Here is a 6,963-nt window from a genome sequence, read left to right as displayed (position 1 = left end):
CTGTCTCAATCACTCTAGATAAACCCCCCCAGGCCCACTCCAGCAGCCTAACCCTATCTACCCCCTTCCCATGTGCTCCACCTCTGAGCGCCAAAGTAGGACCAAGTGTCTGCCTCCTTAGGACCAATAACACAAGACTGCAGGGACCAAGCTCTCCACACAGTGACCCCAAACTGCAGCAGGCATGGCCTAGACTCCTCTTTGTGCACAGAAGACAGATGGCCAGGGCTGACCTCTCAGGCTCTGGCTCAGGAGTTAAGATGAGGCTTGGGGGCCCAGCACGATGACTCAACTGGCTAATCCTCCCATTGCAAGTGCCAGCATCCCATTTGGGTGCTGGTTTGTGTCCCAACTGCTCCACTTCCCATCCAGCTCCCTGCTTGTGGCCTGGGAAAGCAGTGAGGGATGGCTCAAGGTCTTGGGACCCTGCACCTGTGTAGGAGACCCAGAACAAGCTCCTGGCTGCTGGCTTTGGATCAGCTTGGCTCTGGCTGTTGTGGCCAGTTGGGGAGTGAACCAGCGGGTGGAAGATCTTTCTGTGTCTGCTTCTCTCTGTAAATCTGCATCCCACACTGCAGTGCCTCAGTTTGAGCCTGTTTGCCTCTGCTCAGGAGTCCTGTTAACCTGTGTCCTGAGGGCCAGCCAGGGGGTGGCTCCAGCAGCTGGGCCCCTGCCACTCACAGCAATAAGCCACTGGCTTCCAGGCACCTGGGCGAGGGAACTAGCAGAGGGAGGTCCCTCTGTGCGTGTCTCTGTCTCTCTACTGCTCAAGTTAAACTAATAACTTTTAGGCTGTGTATTCCTTTAGTAGCTGTGTAATACGCCACTGTATGGATGTACTGCTGTTTATCTGACCGTTCCCTATGACTGGTCATTTCAGTTACGTTTTGCCACTACAAGTGTCTCTACGTCTCTACGATAGACTCGCACATGGAATTTCTTCATCAGGTTTCTGGAGGTCCAGTTTTCTCCCCAGACACTTCACCCTCCTCTGACTGCATTTACACACCTGTCCTGATCAAGCCACATGGGCATGCCACTGTCACAAACACAAGGAGAACCTCTCCATCAACCCCAGGAAGTCCCCCTGTGCACTGGCCCTGCCACCCAAGCAGCCCCATGGCCCCACAACACCCCATCACCAGCTGCAGTGCTGGGAGCCTCGCCCCTCTCTGCGTGTGACGTTAGATCCACTGGGGACATGCGTGAGCAGCAGCGTGGGACATGGCTCATACCTTCCCCGCGGATGCATAGCATTGTGGAGCATTCCCTTCCCACGGCCCCCTGGATTTGTCCTCTACGGCTGTGTCTCTTTTACCTGCCTGGGTTCTGTTCCAAAGGCCCTCCCAGCCCGGACGTCTCAGCAGAGAGCAGCCTGGGCTTTCCCTGACGCGTGGTGTGGGTTGCTGAGTCAGACCCTGGGCAGACCCCAGTCTGGCGTAGCAGCTCCTGTCTGTGTGACAATAAGGGCACAGAGGGCTCCCCAGGACACCTCCCCTTCCTTGGTGCTGGAGAGGGGGCAGGAGCAGAGGGTTAAGACAGCCCAAGGAAAGGCCTGGTGACTCCCCAGTGCACGGCTCCCTATGAGCGGGAAGCAGTCAGGGCCCCTAGCACCTGAACTCCCGGCTACTTGGTTGGAGATGGGCAAGGACAAGCCTCACAAAGGGAAACTGAGTCACCAGAAAAACCGACCTGTTGGCTTTATCTTCCCAAGCAATTGTTTTATTAGGGAAAAAAAAAATCTCATTCTTAAAACTTCAATCTGCATGAGAACATATACTTTGGCAAGCTGTCACATGCATGGGAATACGTGCTTTTGTGTGACTGTGTGTGTATAACCCATGTGTGTTTTTCCATGGCTGAAAACAAAGGAAATAAATTGGGGTCAAGCCATGTTGCAGCGTCCAACCTGTAAGATGGAATATTCTGGTTTGGAAAGTGAATCCTTTTTTGCTGGATTCAGACTTTTACTTTAAAACTGAAATGCATTTTCCTTTTAACTTATCTGTGTCAAAACTTAAAAACTAACCCAAAGTATCCCACAACAGCTTGGACTCAAGTCCCACGAGTCCCACGAGTCCCACGGCTGCTTCAGATCAGTTAATGTGCCCTTCCGGTCTGCTAACGCACTCCTGGGAGGAGCAGGGGGTGGCTCACCCCCAGGAGACCCCCACGGCGCTCCTGGTTTCTGGCTCCAGCCTGGCTCAGCCCTGGCTGCTGTGGGCGTTTGGTGCACAGAACCAGCACACAGAAATCTCTCCCCACCCCACCCCCACTACCTTCCAAAGTTACAATAAGTTAGCTTTCAAAAGGGTAACATTTAATAATAATAATAGTCTACTTCGGTGAGAAGTGCCCCCAGTTCAGTGCTGCCCAGCGAGCCCTTACTCACCACGGAAAGACTTCCATCTCCGAATACTGAGCAGGTGTAAAGCTTGCTTTGTTCTTGTGACACCAGCTGGATGGCAAGATCCACGTTGCTGTGAAAAGTGGAAGAGGAGGTTGAAAGAGGGGCGTCCTCGCTGACCCCAGCTGGGAGGCCGGGGTGGTTCCCACTTCTACACACCCACTCGGGCTCCAGGCCCAAGGTTGCCTGTGGCCTCGCAAACCTCATGTGTTTGCTGGCGGAGCTCCCAGTGCTGCGGAATCGGGTCACTCCACACCTGTGATTTTAGAGTGGAACCCATCTGTTTGCAGAAGGACGGCCTGGGGACCCTGATGTGCTGTCTGGGAGCAGGACTGTCCCACAGAGAACATGGTGATGCAAGCGCATGGTTCCCTGCTGTCTGTCATGGAGGCCACCAGCTGAGTGTGGCTGCTGCTGGGCACTCGACCTGTGGCTAGCAAACAGAGCAAGACGGTTTCAAATTCTGTTGCTTCTAAGTATGTTACAGATAGCCACATGTGACCAGGGGCTGTCACCGCAGACAGGGCTAGAGAAATGGACCTGTGCAGATGTGGATGCAGGGGTGAGGAGAGACCTGGAGTAGACACAGGTGCGCGCCCTCACCTGCAGGAAGTTAGCGTGGAGGATGGCGTGCGCTGGGGGAGTGGCATGGGCAGGGCTGAAGGGCGAGGCCAGGCTGGCCCTGGCAGCCCCAGGATATTCGTGTTTGTAGAAGGACGAGTTGTAAGGGAATGCAGAGGTGGACGCCAGAGCGTTAACAGATGCGAGTGAATGTATGTGTAAAGTGTGCAAGTGGGTGCGGTGTGAGAGTGATGGTGTGTGAGCCTGAACAGGGCTGTGGGTCGGAGTGTGAGCGTGAGCCTTCCGGTGTTGTGTCGGATGGGGGGTGTGAGGACGGGTGTGTGAGGATGGGGCATGGGCGTGTGTGCACTCGTGTGAGAGAATGGGGTGCGGGTGTGATCACCGAGTCCAGTGCGGACCTTGGAGAGAGCAAGGCGCGGCTGAGGCGACAGGGGAGCTGAGGCGGCTGAGGCGACGGGGGAGCTGAGGCGGCTGAGGCGACGGGGGAGCTGAGGCGACGGGGGAGCTGAGGCGGCTGAGGCGGCTGAGGCGACGGGGGAGCTGAGGCGACGGGGGAGCTGAGGCGGCCAGGGGCGCCCGGGGGCGGCGGCCGCTGCAGCGCCGGCCTGCCCCGAGTCGCCGACTCCCGCGTGCCCCGGCCTGGCGCCCAGAGGCGTCCTCAGCACCTCAGTCGGGCCGCGGCTGCCCGGGCTGACAGGGCCGCGCCGCCTGAGGAGCCGCGGGGGCGCCGGCCCAGCGTGCCCGCAGTCCTCGGGCGTCCTCTGGCGGCGAGCTGGCGGGAGCGCGGCCGCCTGTTCCCCGGAGCCGAGACGCCGCGCAGCGCGCTGAGGACGGAAAGGCTCCCGAGGTCCGAGAGCCGCACGGAGCGCGCACGGCGTGACGGGATCGCGGAGAACTCGGCCTCGCCTGCGGAGGACGGGAAACAGAGGGGACGCCGAGAGGGAGGGAGGGTTATGGGGCGCAGAAGCAGCAGCGGGGCTGGACCTCAAAGCCAGGCACTCCCTCCCATACAGGCATCCTGACACTGGGCCAAGCACAACCTCTTTCATTGGTGAGTTACCCCCAAAAGGCCAGAGCTGGGCCAGGCTGAAGCCAGGAGCTAGGAATTCCATCTGGATCTCTCTACAGGAGAGGCTGGGACTGGACCAGAAGCCGAGCATCCTGCACTGGAACCAAGCTCTGATATAAAGTGTGGGTGTGCTGAGGGGTGGTGCAACCGTACAGCCAAACTCCTGACCCCTTGCTGTGTTGTGAGTTTCAGAATGTATTCTCCAAAGGTAAGAGCCACACACCTGAACACCACACACACGCCCTCCAGTTGTGTAAACAAGGATTGACCGGAGCCACTCAAAGATGCTCCAAACCCCGTAGAACAATAGAAGGACAGTGAGGCGAAGAGCATGCAGATAAACGAACCTCTGCCTGGGGACAGGAGCTCCTCTTACAGAGGAAAAGCGCAGCCTCACAGCTCAAACAGGCTGGAATCGCCCGTGGTGCTGCTGGCCATAGTAACATCACATCAGCTTCTCTGTGTGTGTGTATCCAAGTACCTCCATCTCTTTCAAACAGATACATCTTGTCTTTTAACTCAATTATATGTGACGTGTCTGATGTATATAAATTCCCTGGTTAGATATTTTTGCTGGATGCAAACACTGCTAATGGGGGAGCACCCCCTCGTGGTGTATTCCGGGAACTGCAGGCGCCGGTCCTGCACCTGCTGACTCAGCACTCAAGTTTTAACCACTTGGACCAGCTTCAAGTTTCCTTTCATCCACTAATCTACCATAGGATGGGGCAACTTTTCCCACCCAGGCCTCAGTTTCCCTGCACATAAATGAGAGTGATATCTGATGCTACTCAGACACAAAGCTCTGCTCTCTGGGAGCTCTGCACTTGATATCTGCTCTGCGTAAGATCATTTTATCCCCACAGCAACTACATGGGGGCAAATGCTTGTCTCTCTTTACTTTACCCAGGGGCAAGCTGAGGCCCCAGTGTGATTCTGCTCCTGTGTTCTACAGTCTTGACTCCAGAGCAGGAGTTGTAAACCACTGTGTCAACTCCTCACCTGGCTTGAATTGTCCCCATGGGGAAATCTTAGGTGTAGTCATGGAAAAATTTGAGATTAAAAACACACCCAGCAACCTCCTCACCCCAAGACTGTGATTAAACTTGTGTGTGCAGGGAACACCTGTTTTGAAACTCCCGAGGAGATTGTAGTGTGCAGCCGGTTAAGAGGCCTGCTTCTTGGGGTAGGCGTTTGGCATGGGTTGTACCGCTCGGGACATCCACAGCTCACACTGTAGAGCTTGAGTTCTATTTGCAGCCTCCTGCCAAATGTGCGCCCTGGAAAAGCAATGATGGCCCAGGGACCGTAACCCCAAGCCTGTCTTCCCCGTGTGGGGCACTTGGATTGAGTTCCTGGCTCCTGGCACGGGGCTGGCCCAGCCCTGTCTGTGGCAAGCATTTGGAAGGTGCGTCAGCAGATGGAAGAGAACTCTCTCGCAACTTCAAACAAATAGGAAATCCCCATTCTAAAACGTGCACACCGGTGTCCCAATTGTCTTGGTGCAAGCTTACATTCTAATCATTTCACAAGCATCAGCACACTTTAAAAAAAATAATAGGCTTTGTTTCTAGGAGTTTTAGACAAGCAGAAAAATGAAGTGCAAAGCTCCCCCCCTTCCCCTGCTTTCCCCTTGTTAACACCCTGCCTCAGTGCGGCGTGTCTGAGAGGAGAATGCTGCGATTAACCCGAGCCTGGAGTTGATCTGAGCGCATGTCCACTCTGGCGGCCGTGCATCCGATGGGGGCTGACAAGCGGACAATGACCGGAGCGCACTAGGACAATATCAGTCAGACACGGGATTTTCACGCCCCTAAAAACGCTTTGTGGGCTAACAGCTCATCGTTCCCACCCCTAACTCCTGGCAACTACCGACCTCTGCAGTGTCCACAGCATGGCAGCCTGATTTTTTTGAAAGTCAGAGTTACAAAGAGAGGGAGTGAGATTTTCTCCTTGCTGGTTTACTCCTCAGATGGCCACAATGGCCAGGGCTGGGTTAGGCAGAGGCCAAGAGCCAGGAGCTTCATCTGGGTTTCCCGTGTGGGTGGCAGGGTCCCAAGTACTTGCACTATGCCCTGCTGCTTTCCCCAGGCCCTTGTCAGGGAGCTGGATCAGAGGTGGAACATCTGGGACATGAACCAGGTGCCCACGGCGGATGTCAGCGTTGCAGGCAGTGGCTTTGCTCACTACACCACAACCCTAGCGCCACACTCAGGGAAAGCACAGCGTGGTGCGTTCCAGTGGCCACGAATGGCTCTGTGCACTGCTGCTCAGCCCTTGGATGGATTCCTGAGGACTTGGGCAAGGGCCAGACAGGGTGGGCATGTGTGACCCACTGGCCCGTGTATGGATGCTCTGTGGGTGGGACTCCGGGCTCCACAGGCTGCCGGGGTACCAGGAGCCATGCGGAACGGGGGGACGGGCCACAGAACACGAGATGAAGCTAAATCCTACCGCTGCGGCCCACGGAACCTGAAGAAGGCTAATGAGCAATAGAGGGACGCACGCGGATCTGTGAGGGGAGACTAGGGGCAGGGACACATCCTCAGGAACAGACATGACGCGCTTGCCACACCTGCTAGGGGGTGTGGCCACAGGGCCAGTTCTGGCCAATGAAACGCGACAGACGGGCGTCATTTCCGGGGTAGCAGCATTCAGCAACTGCAGTAATCCCACTCGCTCGGGTCCTTGGTGTTGGGGTGGGAACTTCCCACGCTCCCAGCCCGGTGGGCGAGCGCCTCTCTGCCCTCCCGGTCTTCAGGGATGCTGTGTGTTCGGCTTGGGCACCCAACTGGGGGTCTCCTACTCAGCCTCCTCCCCAGGCTCTTAGATGGGCAGTTCTGGGAAGCCTTCCTTGTCTTCTGCCAGCACCCCCACCTGTGATTACAAGCCTGGGGTGGTGGGG

This window comes from Ochotona curzoniae, unplaced genomic scaffold (assembly GCF_017591425.1).
Source record: "Ochotona curzoniae isolate NIBS_2020 unplaced genomic scaffold, NIBS_Ocur_1.0 contig_2321, whole genome shotgun sequence".
NCBI classification, from domain to species: domain Eukaryota; kingdom Metazoa; phylum Chordata; class Mammalia; order Lagomorpha; family Ochotonidae; genus Ochotona; species Ochotona curzoniae.
Note: the sequence above shows the minus strand (reverse complement) of the source record.